The sequence below is a fragment of the Dipteris shenzhenensis genome, chromosome 9 (assembly GCF_047967505.1).
Source record: "Dipteris shenzhenensis isolate YYH24624 ecotype China chromosome 9, Dip_SZ_1.0, whole genome shotgun sequence".
Taxonomy (NCBI): Eukaryota; Viridiplantae; Streptophyta; class Polypodiopsida; order Gleicheniales; family Dipteridaceae; genus Dipteris; species Dipteris shenzhenensis.
The window spans coordinates 28,017,321-28,038,534 of record NC_141604.1 but is presented as its reverse complement, the minus strand read 5'-3'; positions in this window follow the sequence as shown (position 1 = coordinate 28,038,534).

Below are 21,214 nucleotides of genomic sequence, written 5' to 3'. Positions count from 1 at the left end.
CCTGCCTTGTGATTGTCTACTACCACCTTTTTGCACGTGAGGGAGACGAACGGCTAGCGCTTTCTCCTTTTGCGTATGTGTATCTTCTGATACAACATCTGTGCTCTCCATCTTCGAGTCGCAGCTAGAACTCGCTCTCTTTATAGAGCTCCACAGAAAGCTCACAAATCATAAAGCCAAAAGCAAGAGTAAGAAGTTTTTTGTAGCTTGAATTGAGGAGCTCGTAAATAGGATGGAAAATCAAACTAGATTTGTCGAAGGCCGGCTCTCCCTCATCGAGCACTAGCTCGAAATTGAACCTGAATACTAGCAATATTTTATCAAATTTTTAAATGAAAAAATTGAACGAGTTAAAATGTGGACATGGACACGACACAGGTGATTTATTATTAATTTCGTGATGTGCATATTTTGGAAGCTGAAGCCCAACAAATACATGAATAAGGCCATACAATAACCCATCCTCCTTGTAGTCTATACAATATTGTCCCATGGATTCTATGAATAAAGGTATGTTCATCATTCGATCTTGCATCTAGCTTGGATTTCCTTGCTCCCTTGCATCGATAACATGCATCAAAAGAGAGGAATGTTATAAGAATTCAGGTTGAAAACAAGCAATTTTGAATGAACGAGCAATTAAAAATATTTATATGATAATATATAATATCTACTTATTATAACCATACATACTATGGGCGGGGAGACAGTGCGCTTCCTTCCCCAAAGAGTTATAATTTGACGGAACGGGCCCTTTCCTGGGTGCCGAGATAACGCCGAGAATATAAATGCCAAGAATATTAGCGTCCAGAATAAGTCTCGTGAATGAATAAGATGCTGGCATATTACCTGAATGTCAATAGTCGTAACCTTAGTCGAACGCCAGTGTACTGATTTGCTCGCCCTCTACAAACATGCCCAATCTTCTACTGATAGTCTCGTTTTGACCGAGTCCTCTGCTGTTGGACCCTAGGTGGTACTCTTGCTTTGTACATCACTAGAATGCAACGAATGGGAGCATCATCACAATCGAGGACAGCGCTTGCTCTACCCTCAAATGATTAGCCATCATCATAGCTTGATCTTCTTTCGGAATTCCCTACAACCACCTTGTCAATGAGCTTGTTACCCTACTTATAGTGCACCAATAAATCCATAGTCCCACCTTTAACATCTACCACTAAGAACTTATCTTCTCGACATAGAGTGTTCAGGATAGCTTCAAACAATAAGTGGATATAGGTTCTAGCTCAAGGACTAATTGAAGAGGATGAGGACTATCATCTGTTTCGACCCTTCGGACCCTTTACAAGACTAGATTTTTCAACAAAGCTTATCATGCTTTGCTTTAGCTCGCTCATCCCACATGGTGGGCACATGAGACTCCATTGAATGTTTGCTTTAGTGAGTTGGTGACTATATCATCTTTAGAGGTGCTCAATAATAAACAATGAGATCTTTCTCAGGAAATCAGTGATAAACATAATAGTTGTAAGACTGCACAAAGGCCAAGAGAAGTAGCAAACTCCATCCTCTGTAAGATAGAGTTTAAAGCAAGTAACGAAGATTCAAAAGTTATTGAACATCTTTAGCTCACAAGAAAAGTTGGGGCACATTGATGCCAAGGTAGACATGAAAGTATGTGCATAAAGAAAGTTCAAACCGTTGTTACCATCTAGTGGCTCTCGGCGGAGGAGTCAATACAAGAGCCTTTAAAATAGTACTCCCCTAGACCTTACCTGCATATACTTGCCATGTTGAATGCACCCTCGCAAAAAAAGGACAGAAGCAAGAGTTTCTTCTAGCCCAAAATGCAAGCTCGAAAAAAGGCTACAAGAAAGAGTTTCTTCCTGGGACTTGCTCAAAAAGAAAAAGAAAGGGAATGTATAGAACTAGGTCACTGCTTCATTGAAGGAGAAGAAGAGACAACGGAGTCCAAGGATGATGATTATTGCACACCGGCACAACACGATCATGACACTGAAATTGAACTATCTCCCAGTCTGGATCTGTAGTGAGCAGGATATAAAGTTTTATATATATTCTTGCCCAAAGTAGGAGAGGTGGGAGCTTTTAATCCTTCTAGCTCGCAATGGAATGATCAATGAGATGAACATTGTGACGATGGTTGATGAAGGGATCTCTCTTCTTGAGGATGAGGGATGGGCATGGTTGTGCCTTAATGAGGTGCCTTCAAAATTACGAGGGTGGTGATGTCTTGTTTTTGCATGCCTTGTAGAGTCTCGTACACTTGCGACGTCAAATCCGGCCAAAAATCTGTTTCAATGAATGGGTATAGGATTTGCTTGTTTGCGACAGTGTTGATATTGAAGGCAAGGTGGGAGGCTTGGGAGGCATCGCCCGAAGCAACAGAGCACATTCGTTGCTTGTGATGGCTTTAGAGACATCGTCGTAGACGAAGCATCCATTACATTAAGCAACTTAGTAGACAAGTATAGGCACTGCCCACATATGCTTCAATCGGAATGTTTACAAATGTTCTTCACATTGCTGGATTTGTGCTCTCGATTCACAAGCATCAATCTTTGTCATATGTACTAATGGGAAGCTCGTGGCAAGCCACGGAGTAAAGCTATTGTAGCCTTATTCGACCCTGCTAGTTTTTTTCCATGACTTCCTTGACACAAAAAGAGATTGATCACATTCTGCTACAAATCATAGATTCACACATGCATGCAGAAACAATTTTTTAATCAAGAGGTTATCTCAAATAATTGATGAAACACACTGAGTCCGCAAAGGTCTTAGGAGCTCTACATGCATCTCTCTCTCTCTCTCTCTCTCTCACACACACACACACACACACAAAAATCCACAAACCATCCCCGCCTCGCTCCGCACTCCCCCTAGCCGCCGGTCCTCTCTCTCTCTCTCTCTCTCTCTCTCTCTCTCTCTCTCTCTCTCTCTCTCTATTTCTGTGTGTGTGTGTCTCTCTTATCAAGATGTTTGCTACTCATAATCCATTTTCTCTATTATGGAGCCATCTCGTATCTTCAAAATTCGATGTGTAGCACATTGTCCCCTCCCTCGACCACAAGGCTTTCCTCCTCCATAATCACTTCTACAGCCTATCATTGTGCATCAAACATGCTCGGGTTAGAGAAAAACAAAAATCGAAGCCTTGAGAAAGCGAACCGGGGCATCTGCATTAGTCTCTCCATCTCTGAATCTCTCTATGTGTTGTCTCTGTGCTTGTCTTTCTCTCACAAACAAGTGGGCAAAGTAGAAATCATGGACCAAGAAGAGGCAATGAATAAGAGGCTTACTTATTATTGGAGCATTGCTTGCAGTGAGCAAGGATGAGTAACGAGAGTCTAGACTAATAAGTTGTTAACAAAAATGAGCACATCTCGAACCGCCAATGCTAGAATATCTATGCAAGAAACGATTTCGGGGCATTCTTACTGCACTACATAAAATTCAATGGAAAGCCCTTCGATATTGCATATGAGGGATTCTATATTGATCTGCTCCTCGAATTCTCGCGTGGGTTTTCTGTGAACCTGGCTGCTGATCTCGTCTTACTCTTGATGATGGAATCTTCTTCTTGATGATGGAAGATTAACATGTCTTCAAAGTGAGTAGCAGGATGTCGATGAATGCAGAGTAGAGATGCGCTCAAGGGGGTCACTCATCTTATGTAACCCTATCACATGAGTTCAACAGAAGAATATTTTTAATTTCTAAAATTTACAAAATTTAACTTACATAAGGGATTATTTAAAATCATTCCAGGGAAAAATTACATATTTGTATAGAAAAAGGGCACATTTTATTAATGAAAAATCTACTGATAAGGGATTTTACAAATAAGCCTTGAACACACGTGATATAGAGAGTTTTTACATAGTGACCCCCTTGAGGAGATGTGATGGGGATGATAGAAGAAACTGCCAAAAGCTAAGTGACACCAAATTAACGACCCATTCAAGCAACGATCCAATGATCATAAATCAATCTCCCAAATCATTAGAATCCAACGAACCATAGTAATCCAATCGTCCTCCCCCAAAGCTCTCCTTAAGAGACAAAAATATGCTAGCAATCTCATTAGATAATCCTAGCTTGAGCTACCTTGTAATTCAGCTTTGATTGCCGATCATCGAGTTTTTCTTCATCAGTTTATGGAAATTAGTTGCGTCGGGACCTAATGAGAGACAAGCTAATTACAATCGGTTAGAGCCTAATTATTCTCTGTTTGTGACCCGACCCCTGTCTCTTCTCAATCTGCTAGCCCTTCTTGGTACCTTGTTTGTTACTCGGATTGTTCGCCTTAAGGATTCAAGCTTGATGCCAAGCAACAGTGAGAGCATAGCTAATGAATGATATTTTATGCCTGTAGTATTTGCATCTTTGGGCGAACCAACAAAACATAAGCATTCAACCATCATGATCTGGTAACCTCACGAGCTCGTTACGGCAATTTGATAAAGCCTACAATTTGATATAGCACTATAATGAGATAATACATTTGCACTACTAAAGTGAATGTGAACTGAAGAGCACAGAGGAGATCGATAAGGCACCACAGAAGGAAATTCTATCTCTACCATTGACTCACCATTGAAGCAGTGTCTCTTGTGTTTGCAACTTCTTCCATGCACGGGCCAACCTAGTAGAGCATTGGCTATCATCCGATTGACAAAAACCAAAATGGGCGGTTGAAACAATCCTTAGAGTCAACGATTACCTATGCACATTGTGGGATCTCAAGAGACAAGAATTTAACGCTCGAGAAAATTTTGGGGAGTTGCTATGGATTTGTCTACTCGATGTGAGCAATGCTGTAGAGAGAGGGTGGCAGAGACCCTTAGGCAAGTGGGTGTCCTAGATCAAAGACACCATCCAAAAGATCCGCTTGTGGCTAGGCACCTTCGACACTATTGAAGAAACGACCCATGCTTACGATGAAGCTGCACGTTTTTACGTCGCATGTTTGTTATGAGGTATGAAATATACTCGCATAAATTTTCTCCCTGTTACTTTGTCCAATGATTCTGCTTTGTTGTCAAAAGTAGTGCATCTTCTACTAATCCTGTGAAGAAGGATTAAGCCCACCAATCAGCTTGTCAGCAACACCACACTCTCGAGTTCTTGGATTGCAAGTTTGGAGTCGAGAATTCCTCGAGTCTAAGCTTGTTGTTGCCTTCTCACTCCATCAGCATCATTGCACTGCTTGCATCCTGAGCAAAGTTTCTCCATAATCTTAACTGTTAGTTACATGCAGATAAATTGCGACCTCAAACCTACTCCCAATTCTAGATCTCTAGTGTTTCATTTAAGTCATGTCCATGACATGATAGATTACATGGGTGTGAGATGATAATTATCCTATTTCATACTGAGGAAGGCCAGCGTCGTGTATTATCTCCTTTTATGACATGCTGTTGTCGTCGCCATATCCCATATGTCGATTAGTAATATCCGCATTTGCGAATCCATGATGTTGCCTTCTTGAGAACCTTGTCTACTATGGGCCAAACACTTGACTTGAATAGAACTAGATCCTAGCCTTCAACTGTCGGCACTGGCCTGCTGTCAGCTCACAAGGAAATTTTGACCAATCTCTATATAGTAAAAAAAAAGGACTTGCTAGATTATTTACTAATTAGAAATATACTTATCTAGTAAAAGTCCAAACTAGAGAAAGTGAGAGTGTCTCTATATAGTTTTCCTAGAGAATATTTCTCTATACAGGGAAAAAAAATTCTCTATATAAGAATTTCTTAAGACAATGTCCTATATGGAGAAAAATTCACTATATGGACAATCCTTATGGAGAGAAATTCACTATATGGAAAAAAATTCACTATATGGAGAAAAAATTCACTAGATGTGGAAACAATCACTATGTAGAGAGTCCTTAATTGTGAGAACTTTACTATATAGATACAATTTCACAATTTAGAGACAAATTTATCTATGTAGAGAATTGGACCCTGGAAATTCACCATATGGGATTTTTTTAAACATTCACTATATAATGAAAACATAGAATGTAAATTTTTTATGTGAATATTTAGCCACAAATTTTGAGTAAATAAGTAAGATTCACTATGTAGAAAAATCATGCATTGCTTCAATTGCACTATATACTAACAACAACTACAAACAAGAGTAAGAAAAGAAATGTTTGTATTCCAATCCAAATTAAATGAATCATTAAAAAAATGAGTAATGCTATTCAGATGAATGTCATTTAGAGACAATCCTTGTTGTCCAATCATCTTTACAACTTGTTGAGATATGGTGCCATGAGCACATAGATTAAAGGCTAAGGTATGGCATAGGAAAGAATTAAAGTAGCCACCCTAGGATGTGGACTACATGATGTGGAGATGTGGATTGAGGATATCCACAAGGAGAGATGTGGATCAGAGGATCCCACAAGTGTTGACTATTCAAAGGGCACTCTCTATATAAGAGTCCTATCATGTATTGTTGAACTCACACTCATTGCAATAGATTGAGTATTGCCTACCATATGTCTCTCATGGAGTTTCTTGTATGGTTTGATCCCCGTTGATCTTTTGCTAATTCCACGTTGTACTAGGAGAGCATGATCCACACTTTCACATGGTATCAGAGCTGAGGTCCAGCTCTCCTTGATTAGTTATAGGCATGTTTTATCATGCTTTCTCTTGAGTGATAGTCCTGAAATTTTCATCCACTCTTTGCCATTCACTTTCTCTTTCGAGAGTAGAGAGATTTTCGTTGTTATATACTTGTGTATGAGAGTTCCTCTCATAAGGGAAAGAGGGAGATTTGAGTGACTTCTTCAAGAGAGAGGAGATCTATTTGTAGATGAGGAGTAAGGAAAGATAAAGCTGAAGGTTTCAGCCACGACAACAGCAGCCTCAATCGACTCAGCCACAAAGCTATAGCCAACTTGCATCTCGAGTCTCCACTACTCCATTGACAAGCTACCTTCACATAGAGACCTCTTGCATCGATCATAAGCTCATGGATTTCAAGATTCAATTGTTGAAATAGAGATTGGGTAGGAGCCGATAGCAAGCTCACGGATCGTTCTTGGTCTTTCACATAAGCGCAATCTTCCTCACAAACCTTGCTGGGAGAAGAAGAATTCCTAGTGTCTACAACAACAAGGTTCACTCGCTCGATGGCAGTAGCTTTGCATTTGGAACTGGAAACATCTTGATCAATCGTCAGCTCTCCACCCTCAGAATGACCATTAATAGGCTTCATCAAGCTGGGATCGCCATTCTGATCCAGATCTAAGATCGAGGCTTTGAGAGCACTCGTCTTTCCATTGGCGTGATCCATGCCAAATACCACAATCATGAAGGAGATATACAAGGCTACGAGTCTGGCAGCCTGCTAGAGATAGAGTTCCCCACCCAGGTAGATGAAGGAGAGGAGCGAGATCACGATGAGGTAGAAGTAGACGTCTTTGATGAAGGAGAGAGGATTCAAGGCAAAAGGCGAGGCAGCGAGGGCGACAAATCCAATGACAAAGGAGGTGACGAAGAGCGCAGTGCTAAGAATGGAATGTGATGGTTTAACACAAGGAAACACCAACTGCACTCAAGCTCCTACGCTCCTACAACCTCCTTCTTCAATGCCAATGGTGTCTCCAATGATGAGCAGTGCGACACAATGACATAGCTGCAATGACCTCCAATGAAGGCTTCCACAGCTCGAGCCTTCTCTCAATGGAGGCTACTACACTAACACACCGAGCTGCCATAGCTCTCTAATTCTCTCCATTGTGTGCCATCGGCCGTCGTCAAAGTCTTTTTTTTTAAGGATTAAACCTTAGGCCATGTGGTAGTCCCTTGATAGGACACATGGCAGATAAGGTTGGGTATGGGTGTGGTTAAGTTAAACCTTGGTTAAACTTATGGCTGCTTGGTTTAGTTGGACCATCGTTAAGTTATCTAGCCCTAGGTTAACTCAGTTGAGTTAAAAGGTTGCCATGTGGCATAGGGCTACCTCAGCACAGTAACCCCTTGCCAAGAACAATTTGTAAGCTGCATGTGAATAGCCACAACAACACAAAGCAACTATAAACGAGCTTGATAGATGTGCAAAATAGCGAGCGCGTCTATAGGCGTTGCTTGAATAGAGAAATTACAAGCGCATCTAATAGCGCATCTAACAGCTCGTCTATTTGTGTGCGTATTAACACGTCTATTTGCACGTCTACACTGAGAAAATACGGGCCCGTCTAACATTGCGTTTATCAACATGTCTACTTGCGCGTGTATTAGCGTGTCTATTAGCACGTTTACACTGGAATTAGACACGTATTTAGGCACGTATTTAGATGCAAAAAAAAGAATACAAAAAGTGAGATTTTGGTATACATCATTGCTTTCCAAACATTGCTCATGATTACCAAAGCACATAATTTTAACAAAAACATCAATGCTTTTTTGCAAGCTCACATATACAAGAATTAAGTGAGGTGAGGAGAATGAGACAATATGTAAAATAGTTTTGCCAATATCAATGTAGCACTACAGTTCAATCTCATCCTCAATGAGATCAACCGTTGCCAAACTATCCACTTCAAAATCCAATCAAGTGTTTAGATCTACAAATACATTCAACCCACTACTACTTGTGCTACTCATGTGCTCATCGAAATCAACATCACAAATGGTAGGCTCGCCCTCACAAGTAATCGCCTCAATATCTGTATCTCCTATCTCATGATCATCCTCCTCTCTCGTATCACGGCTCATGTCCATGGCCATGATCATCCTCCATACGCTCCATATTTAATAAATGTACTATACATCACTTTGGAACGTGGCATAATAGGTATGACATGCCACCATCTATTATTATCCACCATTGGTTGATAGTCAACCTAATTCAAACACAAATACAATCATGTTATTTTCCTTGCATCAAATATTTAAAAGCGAGTATTTTTATATGTGTGCATAGTACCTGTTCACATTGTTGCGGTAGTACTAGTGTGTCCTTCCTACTTTGCCAAAACTTTGTGGAGTCAATAGTTACAAAGCCACTTGCATGGCGTTTGATTGTTGCATTAGGGCCTCTTTCCACCACATCCTTAAACCACTTTACATCCAAAACATACACAAAAAGTGCCGAAAGTCAAGCTTAATAATATCTTGGATTATGCCACAATAATCATCCATGGCTCCATTGGCTCCCTCAAAGCTAGCAATGACACCGCAATCTTGTGTGTTTCTCTTATCATCAATCCGTTGTGTTCAAAAATTCTTGCCCTCACACCATATAGCATTGAACATAGTGCACTACACCAAGAAAAAATCAATTAAATAAGCAATCTAAATTATTGAAAGCTCCTAACTTATGCATAACATTCTATATACTGACCTTGCTCATGCATCCCCTAGCATACTCCCATTCTTCCATTGTGATATGCATCCCCTCATCTTTCTCTAATTTCTCCATTTCATCAAGTAGCCAATCCACATGAATATCCTTTGGAAGTGCTCTTAGATACTGAGGGTATGGCACACGAGATCCGTGGTGTGTACGAAAGAGGGCCCTTTCTTCTTGTCTTCTTGCCTTTGCATCCTCATATCTTGTCACCCATCTTTTCATCACATCACTATTAAGCATGCAATAGAGGTTGATACTATTATGCAACTCCATGTCTATTACTTTGTTGCGTCCTTTCCCTTGAGGCACAATAGAGGTCATCCTTAGGTCTTCATCATCTCTCCATAGTCGTGGGAGAGAGCTATCCACATCAACAAGAGACTCAGAAATATATACAAGTGACTCTTGTACCAACCAACCCTCGGCCATGCTACTTTCGGGTCTTGCATTTTGTCTCATGAAGCCCTTCAAGGTCTTCATGAAGCGCTCGAGGAAGAACAACCATCGTGCATGTATAGTACTGCATATAGCAATCTCATCCACCAAATACACTATAAGATGTAGTTGGCTTGTGAGAATAGAATGTGGAAATGTCTCCTCCACTAAACAAACCACCTCCACTGACATAACTCGAGCATTCTCAAGCGTGGTGGGATCTATTTTCTTTGAGCTCACATACCTAGAAATGAAAAAGTACACCATATTAGCAATATGAACACCTTGCATGGAGCATTGATACGCATCATATTTTGTATCATGTAACATACCTCACAAGTTCGCCCATCTTGTAAATACAATCTTTCATGTCCTTCGATGCACTACGTGAAATGCTAGTAGGTAGTATGAACTGAATCCACGAGGAGGTGGTTGATTAGTTGCTTATAATTATTCACTCACAAATTTGAAAGGAAAAAGATATTATGCACATAAAATACTTACTTGGAGTATCTTGTGCCAATCATGATATTTCAAGCCATATAATTGCTCTACACCTCTTTTCTTGCTTTTTGTAAAGGCTCCCTTCCAACACCTCATGCATCCACTGGGAGTACAAATTATAGTAATAGCGTGCTTCACTGCCGCCATCTCTAGCTTTGATAACCTCCATGGTGCACGAGGTAAAAAAATACGCCCATTTGGTCTCTCTTGTGGCCAAGCTTCACGCATCCTCCCTGTGGTACATAGATCCTCCCTTATGCCTACGGAATCTCGTGTCCCATTCAAATGCTCCCAAATGGTGGATGCCACATTCTTGAAGATACGCATGGGATCAAGCAGGTGATTGACCTTGAGGTGGGACCAATATGGTAAACGATAAAAGATGGAGTATCTAAACAAAATAAAGTGTTAGCGGGCAATCTTTATTTCCAGCCAATATAGCATACAATAGTTACAAACCCTTACCAGCTCATGCCAAGTGGTGGAGGAGTCATGGAACCATCCCAAATTCTCATCCAGTCTCCCATGGTGAGTGATTGTGGGAGGACTTCATTCCAAGGGGCAACATATCTAGGATGATCAGGTGGGAGAAATCGATGGTAATTCTCATAGATGACCTTATTCAATGCGTCTGCCCATGAGGCAACTAGCAAAGGACCACAAACAGGACATGCATGGTAACCCGGTGTAGTGAGACCTGAACAATAGACACAATTAAGAGTTGAAGGTGGGTTTAGGGTGCCACATCTTTTGCCTATTCATAATTAGAAGTGCAATGCTTACCTAAACAATCGCCATAGCCTAGGAAGTCATGCATTGTCCACATCAAGACTACTTTGCAGTTAAAGTCTCATGACGAGGAAGGCCTGCTCACATCATGCACCTCGATACCCCTCCAAAGTATCTCTAGCTCGTCAATCAAAGGCTCCAAATAAACATCAGGATTTTTGACTTTATGTTTCCCTGGAATTAGAAGGGACAGCATAGCATGTCCTTTCTTAATAGCCATAGAGGGTGGAAGATTATAATTCACCAATATCACTAGCCATACACTGTAAGAGGTGCTTTTGAGACCAAATGGGTTCACACTGTCCATACCCAATCCAAGTCTCAAGCTCCTAGGTTCTTCCTTGAAGCTTGGCCATGTGTCTTCAATTTGCTTCCACGCAGGAGAGTCTGCGGGAGTTCTCCACTTGCCATCAGTTGATCGATGGGAGGAATGCCATGACATGAGCTCTGCAATGGATTTGCACTTGAACATATGTTGGATGCGAGGGATTATGGGAAAATGTTGCAGAACCTTACGAGGCACGTCCAAAGTTTTGAGATCTGCTCTATATCTTGCCTCTCCACAAGTAGGGCACTCTCTTGTATCCTTATGTAGTCCACAAAACAAAACGCAATCGTTGACGCATGCATGGATGCGCTTGTAATCTAATCCTCCAAGAGAGGTCACATGTTGCCTTGCCATATCTCTTGAGGTCGGTAATTTATTCTCACTTGGAAGCATTTTACACAACAGCCTATACATGAAGACCATAATTGAGGAAAAGCATTCGAGTAATTTACCCACTAGCATAATTCACCATGTTTGCAAAATAGACTTTAAAGCTTACTTGAGTAATGCATTCAAACTTGCATTGCTCCATCCATAGATGGTTTGCAAGTTTAGTAACTCAAGGGAGGCATGTAGAACGGAGAATGTGCACCCCTCAAACAGTGGAGTCGATACTGCAGTAAAAATATCATCCTGCTCCATGCTATCATCCCTCCCTTGATGGACATATAAATCCCGCACCATATTATCAAACACCTCCTCCTCCACGGCTTCATGAGGTAATGGTGGAGGGCTACTATCACTATCACTCCATGCATCCATAACGGTCCCTCCTGAAGATCCCACCTCATATTGCCGACACTTCACCTCCTCATGGTGAGCATAGGGCAACATATGTGAGTGTGGCACTGCATCCTGTATCAAATTAAAACGGGATCATAACTCAAACATATGAACACCCATAGGTATCTCAATCAACCTTAACTCTTTAACACTTACCATGTTTACGGTCGCATCCCATTCTCCATAATTTGAGATGTGATTGAGTGTAATCCTGCATGCACGATACATGTTTCCTTGACATCGATCACACATACATTTGATTTTTTGCTCCAACCACATTTCATGATGGTGGATATGGAGGGATTCATCCTCACTGGAGCTACTTGTTGAAGATGAAGACATCCTACAAACAAACAACCCAAAAAAATTTGCTTTTCTTCAAATATTTAATTTTAAACTCTGTGGCATATCTAAAGGCACATCTACAACCGCATCTGTCTGTTCTGTGGTGTGCGTCTATAAGCGCATCTAAAACCACGTCTACTCTGTGTATCTAGACACGCAATTACACGCATATTTAGACGCATGTATAAATGTGCTATTAGATGCACTTATAGACACGGTTTTTAAATCTGCTTTTAGTGCACTCGCTTTGCTTTTCTTCACATTACTTATACTTCGTGCGGCTTGCTTGGTTTGCTATTAGCAGATCCACAGTTTCGACGCTTAAGAGAAAGGCACCCACACTTACTTCCAAGCTTACACTTAAGAGGAAGGCACCCACACTTACTTCTAAGCGTAAAGGAGAAGAGGGTGAACAAGGAAGAGAAGCAACTTTGAAAAAGGAGAAGAAGCTTCCATACCTCTATCCAAGGTAGGTCTTTTTACAGTTGATCTTTTTTGGAAGTTGCTCTCTTTGGATTCGTCCTTTGTCGTATCCAAGAAACGCATGATTTTGGTATCAGTGTTACGTTTTTGTGTCGGGCACATGTCCTTTTCTACCTTTTAGAAAATTTCGTCTGTCAGAGCGCGTCTATAGGTGCATCTCAAAGTGCATCTAAAACCGCGTCTACAGGCACGTCTAGGTGCACGTCAGCCTGTTTGCAGACACAAATAGCCGCATCTATAGACGCGTTGTTATACATGAAAATAGACGCGCTTTTGAGACACGTCTATAGATGTACTCCGACAGTAATCTTTTCTTCCCTTCCCCTTTCTTCTCAGCTCATCAGTAATCATCTTTTTTTCTTTTTTCCAATTCATCACGTGGCAAGGAAGCTCTTCGGGCTTACTTGATCTCCGGAGTCTATTTTTAGGGACTTATATGACCTTTTAGGGCACCCTCCTAGTACTGCAGAGTTATATGGGTATATGACGGGTACTCTAAACACCCCCCAGGAGTCGGCACTACAGACTCCAAACCACCCCACACCAGCTGAGATTAGCCCAGCAGAGTCAGCACAGCCTAGCCGGCTACACAGTCGAGGCCCTTCTCCCATGCCATCTTATGTCCCTTCCCCCATGCCGTCTTATGCCCCTTCCGCCATGCCATCTTATGCCCCTTCCCCCATGCCATCAGGAGGTCCTTCTATCTCGCAGAGCCGTCGGCGTACTCCTACGTAGTCGAGACTTGGTTCTCTAACTACGAGTGGTCCATGTAGTCCCATATAGTCTCCAGTGAGGGAGGACCCCAGTTTGCAGCACGTGGAGGCACGAAGGATCCAGATGGAGCAATATGGAAGCGTGCATTTTGGAGCAGGGAGTGTTGAATCATGGGAGGCCCAATTTGTAAGTATCGATCTCAAATTATATTGCTTATGTAGTTTATTAGGAGGTTGCTGCAAATTGTGTCGTCTTACAGCTTGATATCATGGGCAGATACCCTACTCCTGTCGAGACAACCTACCACCACCACCATTGTAGAGGAGATTGTTGAGATATGATGCCATCGGCACATAGATTAAACGGCAAAGGTTTGTGATAAGGAATGCATTAAAGTAGCCTTAGACCACGTGGCAGATAAGCCACTCAGGCTAAGCCTAGATGACCTTAGGTTAGTCTACATGATGTGGAGACGTGGATCAAGGATATCCATAAGTAGAAATGTGGATCAGGGGATCCCACAAGTGTTGACTATTCAAAGGGCACTCTCTATATAAGAGGCCTATCATGTAGTGTTGAAAACACATTGGAAGAGATATAGATTTGCTATCTCCCTCTCATGTCTTATTTAGTGTGCTTTGAGCCTCCTTAGTTCTTCTGTTGATCTTGCGTGCACTAGGTTTAGCACGATCTTACATTCTTTCTCATAGTATCAAAGCATAGGTTTAGCTCTCCTAGTTTAGCTCATTAGTAGTTCACTAGGATTGCTCCCATTCCTAGATTAATTTCAAAATGTAAGATTAGTTTTAGATCTCGAGAGTTCTTGTGAGAATTCATTGAGAGAAAGAGCGACAGAAATCCATCTTCTTGTGAGAATTCCGTTCATTCTTATTGTGAGAAAGAGGCTAAGCATTGAGAGAGATAGATAGATCTAGCATTGAGAGAGATAGATAGATCTATTCTCTACAACGATCTGTGAGAGAAGAGGTTTCTTTGAGAGATAAGTTTCCTCATAAGAGTGTTCCATTGTGAAAGAGTCTTCTACTCACCTAAGGCTTCAACATATCCAGCCTCTCAGACGAATGCTACTCCTCCTACAACTGCAAGCTTGAAGGCAGCCCATAGACCATCATACAAAGACATCTACTTAAGCTCCAGCGAGTAAGGGCCCTTCCATAGTGCACTACCGACCGGCCGCCCAAACGGACTGCCTCAACTCGGAACTATGCATGTAACGGGTGATGGCTCAACATCACTGCCAAACATGGACTGCAATGAGTTCTTGATGTTTGATTACAGACTTGGCGGGTAGCACAAGGGTTCTAGCAAGCCATTCGGTGAGCAACTCCTTCTACAATAGCGTGGTTAACGTTGTCCTACTCACAAAGGCTTTGTCGACCAGCGACACCAACTGACCAGTGCTCAAGCAACGATTCGAGCCCCGACCTCCAACCGCTCTCTGTCGCTCCAAGCTTCCTCCAATGACCTCCAACATCGACCTCCTGAGCAGCCAACGCACTATCTACAGCCACGCTCCATAGGCAACCAAGAAGCGGCCCCGTGACCGGCTCTTCCAGCCCTCCACAGTTCCAAAGATCCTCACAAGCCACCTCAACGGAGAATAGCTCTTCTGCACGGTTAGCTTACCGATGGACTCCCTAGCTCCAAAGCGAGCACTGTCTCTTACGGCTACTCTAAGGCTCACGGGTGACCTGCAGGCAGAGACTCTAGGACCGCCGTTCTCTCAATGGGCGACCCCACAGGCAAATGAGAGGCATTGCAACAAGTAAAGACCACAACCATTGACTACCGGCTCTGCAAATGCTCGGCACTTCAACATCAACAGCTTGTGCAGATCTCTTGATCAACTTCCGTGAGCTGACGGACTTCCTCTATGAGCTTGCACCAACAGCTGCGTCTCTAGCCCAAGCTTACAAGCACCTCCATTAGTGTAGCTTTGCTAGCCTCTTCTGAAAGCTCCCCCGGCTTTTATCACACGACCTTCAGCCCGTCGTCTCGCTGCAGAGAAGGCTCACCTTCTTTCTTCTAAGGTTTTTCCAAAGAAATGCCACATCTCAGTTAGGATCAAAATCAACCCACCTTAGGTTAGTCTAGGAGTTTGACACGTGTCAAGATAGGATTTAACTGTGGTTAGTTTAATGATCACCATGGTTAAGTTCAGTTGCTTGGACCATGGTTAAGTTTTCTTAAACTTGGGTAAATTCAGTTCACTCAGAAGATTGCCAAGTGGCATGGGGCCCCTTGCCAAGCACAGTTCTGCAAGCAACATGTGAACAGCCAAGCCACATCATCAAAGGCCCTCTTCTTCACAGAAACTTTGACAAGCCGTAACTCCCAATCCAAGAGGAATTTGCACGCGCTCCAAAAAGGAAAAGTAATCATCTTTTTGAGCTCTACGTGCGTGTCAAATTAGAAACATTGTTAGCAATTAGACACTGCCAATATTGAAACAAATAAATTGGTAAGACCTTTGCAACAAATGAAAAATCAAAGCATGAATGCACACATTGCTGTCATAAGCATGCCAAAAGCACAAATGCATGAGATGACCATAGCACTAAACATGTCCCCCTTTAATGAACAGTGAATCCCCCAGGCAATATTACAAGTAAAGATTTGATTTTTCATACATTGATATATGTTGTCCCTTGTTTATAGGTCCCTGCACAAGAAGACGAGGAAGAAGGCAGAGAAGGGAGTGCAGAAGGGAGCATGGAAGGGAGCGAGGACGTGGAGAACATAGATTAGTCGTAGAAGTAGTGCTAGCTACTCTTTTTTGTACTTAAAGCCACTGGCTTGGCTTCGTGCCTCTTGTATATACACTCCTCTTATTTTTTGTACTTGAAGCCACATGACGTGGCTTAGCTTCGTGCTATATGTACATACAAGCACTTTTTGAGCTTTCAATTTTATTACATTTTGGAGTTGTAATGTTTTATTTAGAATTGTAATTAAAATGCGGTTGGCTGTAAGAATTGAATTACACAATGTGGAAATGGGATTCTTGTAACTATATAGCATACACAACATACACAGCATTCTATAAATTTTTAAAAAAATATTATGTAGCGCGTCTATCAGTGCGTCTATAAACATGTCTATATACGCGTCTGTCTGTTCGAGAAGCATCTGTTTGTGCATCTATAAACGTGTTTATAAGACCGTTTATAAATGCATCTATACACGCGTTTAACGATGCGTCTATCTGTCTTTTAAATTTTTTAGCAGAGCATCTATTTACGCGTCTAGATGCACGTCTATACGCGCATCTGTCTGCTATATAGACACATTGTTAGACATGGGTCTCTAGATGTAGAAATAGACGCACAAATAGACACGCCCGTAAGTTTTTTTTTTAGTTTAGTAAATGCGTCTGTGTGCGCGTCTGTGGTGCTTTGTCTTGTTGTGAGCCTGTGACACATCATCAAGGCCCTCTTCTTCACTGAAACTTTGACAAGCCGTAACTTCCAATCCAAGAAGAATTTGCACATGCTCCAAAAAGAAAAAGTGACCACCTTTTTGAGCTCTACGCGTTTGTCAGATCAGAATCATTGTTAGCAATTAGATACTACCATTGAAGCAAAATGAAGCTCTTGGTAAGTGCTTTGCAACAAATGGAAAAGCAACGCATGAAAGTAAAAAGCATGCGAAAAGCACAAGTGCATGAGATGACCATAGCACAAAGCATGGCATCCACACATAAAGCATTAAGGCACATGGAAGAACAAAGCATCATGCATCAAGCTACATCAAGCAAAGAAGTGAACGCCATCGACATCAAGCATTAAGAAGCAACAACCTTGCCACTTGCAGCCCACACATTTGTAAATCAAACCTGACCACCTGAGAGTAGCTATGAAAGCACCCAGGGGAGGTATTGACATGTAAAAGCCACATTTGACCACCTTAAGTAGCAATGTATGCACTAAGGGGAGGTGATGGAATGTAAACTCACATTTGACCACCTTGTGGTAGCCAATGGATCATGGCACCAAGGGGAGGTGTTGAGATATGGTGCCATGAGCACATAGATTAAAGGCTAAGGTATGGTATAGGAAAGAATTAAAGTAGCCACCCTAGGATGTGGACTACATGATGTGGAGATGTGGATTGAGGATATCCACAAGGAGAGATGTGGATCAAAGGATCCCACAAGTGTTGACTATTCAAAGGGCACTCTCTATATAAGAGTCCTATCATGTATTGTTGAACTCACACACATTGCAATAGATTGAGTATTGCTTACCGTATGTCTCTCATGGAGTTTCTTATATGGTTTGATCCCCCTTGATCTTTTGCTATGCTAATTCCACGTTGCACTAGGAGAGCATGATCCACACTTTCACACAACTACTTTTTGTTTCTCCAATAGCTAAGATACTAGATCTTCTCTAATAAGTTTCAAATCATACTCCATATTTTTCCTAACATTATTCCCTATATCTCTTCTCAAAGTATTGAAATTTGCTTTGAGAAGCATATAGGCATTAAGTACACTTTGAGTACCAAAGTACATCAAAATCATCTCTTGATCCTCATGGTTAAATTCATGTACCTGACATGCAAAATGACATCAAGTTAGAAGTTACTTAGATTGATATAGCTAGTTATTTAACTAAAAATTGTTATAGCATATAAAAAACATACTTGCACTTTGCTCGAGGATACTCCGTCGCAACTCACGTCTAGATTTGGAATCTCACTCAGAGTCTATTAACAAAACAATTTTAATATTTAATATTTAATTGATTAGCACAAGTTAAGCTTTCTAACTTAACAAAGAAAGGTAGGTGTTTCCATACTATATACCCTTGATTTCTTCACTCTGGTAGAATCAACATTTGATGAATTACTTTTTTTCATAATATGTTGCATCTTCTTAGTCATATGTGACATTGAAATGATAAATAATAGTTAAGCCATATTATGAAATACCAGTATATAATTAACACAAGATAGAATGTTTATAGCTTCAGCCAAATGCAAAGCATACCTTGCGTGCTCGACCATTTTTCCTTGATGCATCTATGTGAACCTCTTTTGAATTCTGAGAGGACCTCTAATATAAATACAAGAAAACACTATTTAGTATCTTTTCTTAATAATAAGATCATATGATATTAGTGAATCAAATAATAATTAAAGAAAAATAACATTACTTACATTCGTAGGTTCCACAGAAATCGTATTATTCAAGAGGTCCATAAACTTTGTATTGGGGTTAGCATCATTAACCTGGAAACTTAAATTCTAACTCTTAGTACCTTGAAATAAATAATAAAGAACTTTAGATAGTATTAACTAGTTCTACATACCTCCTCTATAAAAGTTTGCTTGTTGACTACACCTAGGTTGTAATCATCATATTGATCCTGCATTAAAATCCAATTCAAAATTAGATATGCTAAAATTTAAGTATTAAATAAGTTAAAACATATGCATCAAGTATAGTGAAAGATAAAATGGTAAGAAAAAGGATCATTACTTCAAAAAATAAGAAACCTATACTAGTCACAAACTTGAAGGCTTGCAGAATTTTCTATGATCAGCTCTAAGATATAAACTCCGACATCCTCTTCCTATGTTAAAAAATTAGATATATAAAGTTCAATATAATGATTACAATTATTATAAAGGAAAAATATCAAATTTTCATACCTATACAGAAGTAATAACATGATATTTTAATGCAATAAAGGTACCTCTACAATTGGGCATTTCGACGGTTGTTCAAGAAGTGGGACATCCAAGGAAGTCCCATCATTTTTCTACATAAGATTTTGAATTTCAATTGGTATACATATCATTGAAAGAAATCACATATATATATATATATAATATTAGTATAGTTATAAGATACTTACTTGTGCCAACAATGGGCTTGGAGAAGATGAGTTTTTGCCCTTCTTCTTTTGATACTTTGTCTTAGCTTGGAGTGATCTCACGTGCCAATCGTATATGTCATGTTGCATCCAAGTTAAACTTGTAGCCCCAAAAACTAAGGGCTTTATCTCAGAGTAATGCTTTTCAATAGTTGATTTTATTTTTTGTTGTTCCATTTTGTTGTGTCTCAAATTCACTATAAGTGAATCCGTGAACCAATTTCGCACAATACGATAGTTGATATTCATGACTTGTTGTTGATTGGGAAAGTACGTACCTCGGGGGGGTCACTCATCATATGTAACCCTATCACGTGAGTTCAACAGAAGGATATTTTTTATTTCTAAAATTGACAGAAATAAATATACATAAGGGACTATTTAAAATAGTTTTGGGAAAAATTTACAGATTTGTATAGAAAAGGGGTACATTTTATTAACAAAATATTTTACAGATAAGGGATTTTAAATATAGGCCTTGAACGCACGTGATATAGAGGGTTTATACATAGTGAACCCCCCCGAGGTACGTACTCAAAAAAGCCTTACTGTATAGCTTACTTTTGTCACAGAATTTTTGAGTAGGCACTCTAAATATTTGATCATATGATGATGCATCTATTTCAGAAGAGCTCCGTTCTCTTACTTGGGTATCTAATGTTGATCCCAATAAAGCAAGCTCACCAACTGAGATTTTTGCACTATCCTTTTGACCACTGTGACATGAAGTTGGGGGTAATAAACTTCACGCACCTCTTCACTTCCTGCTGCTTTCGAATTGACTGACAAAGATATTTATCATTGAGAATGGGACATTAGAAAGAAGCTTTTATGCCAAGATACCACACCATACTTTCCTCCCTCAGATGAGAATGAAGATGGTAACATCCCAAGTGATGTTGTAATCAGGCATAGGGAGAAGGAAAGGATCAGCAGAGGCCATAATCTCAGCGAGCCGGTCTGCACCAAAGAGAAGAGCGATATGTTATTGAAAGAAGATCTTGCGGCTCAACATGACATGAACTGATATATATCGAGGAGTTTGAGGGGGCTGATTAGGTCGGATGGGTAGATTCCGAGGAAACATTGCACCTCCTTCATAGACACCTTTACACTTAGCTCAAAACACTCTACAAACTGTCATTAGACACAGAGGCCTATAACTTTTAGTAGAGACATGATATCAGAGATTCAAGCACACAAAGAGATACGCCTTAATATGAGATTTGTGCTGATATAAGTTTCATTGAAAACAGACAAACGGTTGAAGAGATATGGACAGTTTACTAGAAGGGGGTAAAAACTGTCATAAAAACAGACTGTCAGACACAGAGACTCATAACATTTTGCAGCAGTATCTAATTCAAGATCTAAGCACTTAGAGACATGCGACTTAAAGAGAGCTTCGTGTTGATATATGTTTCATAAGAAACAAAGAAGCAGCCAAAAAGTTATGAATAGTTTACTAGACAGGGGTAAAAACTATCATGAAAACAGACTGTCAAACACAGAAAATCATAACTTGTTGCAGTAGTATTTGATTCAAGATTTGATCACATAC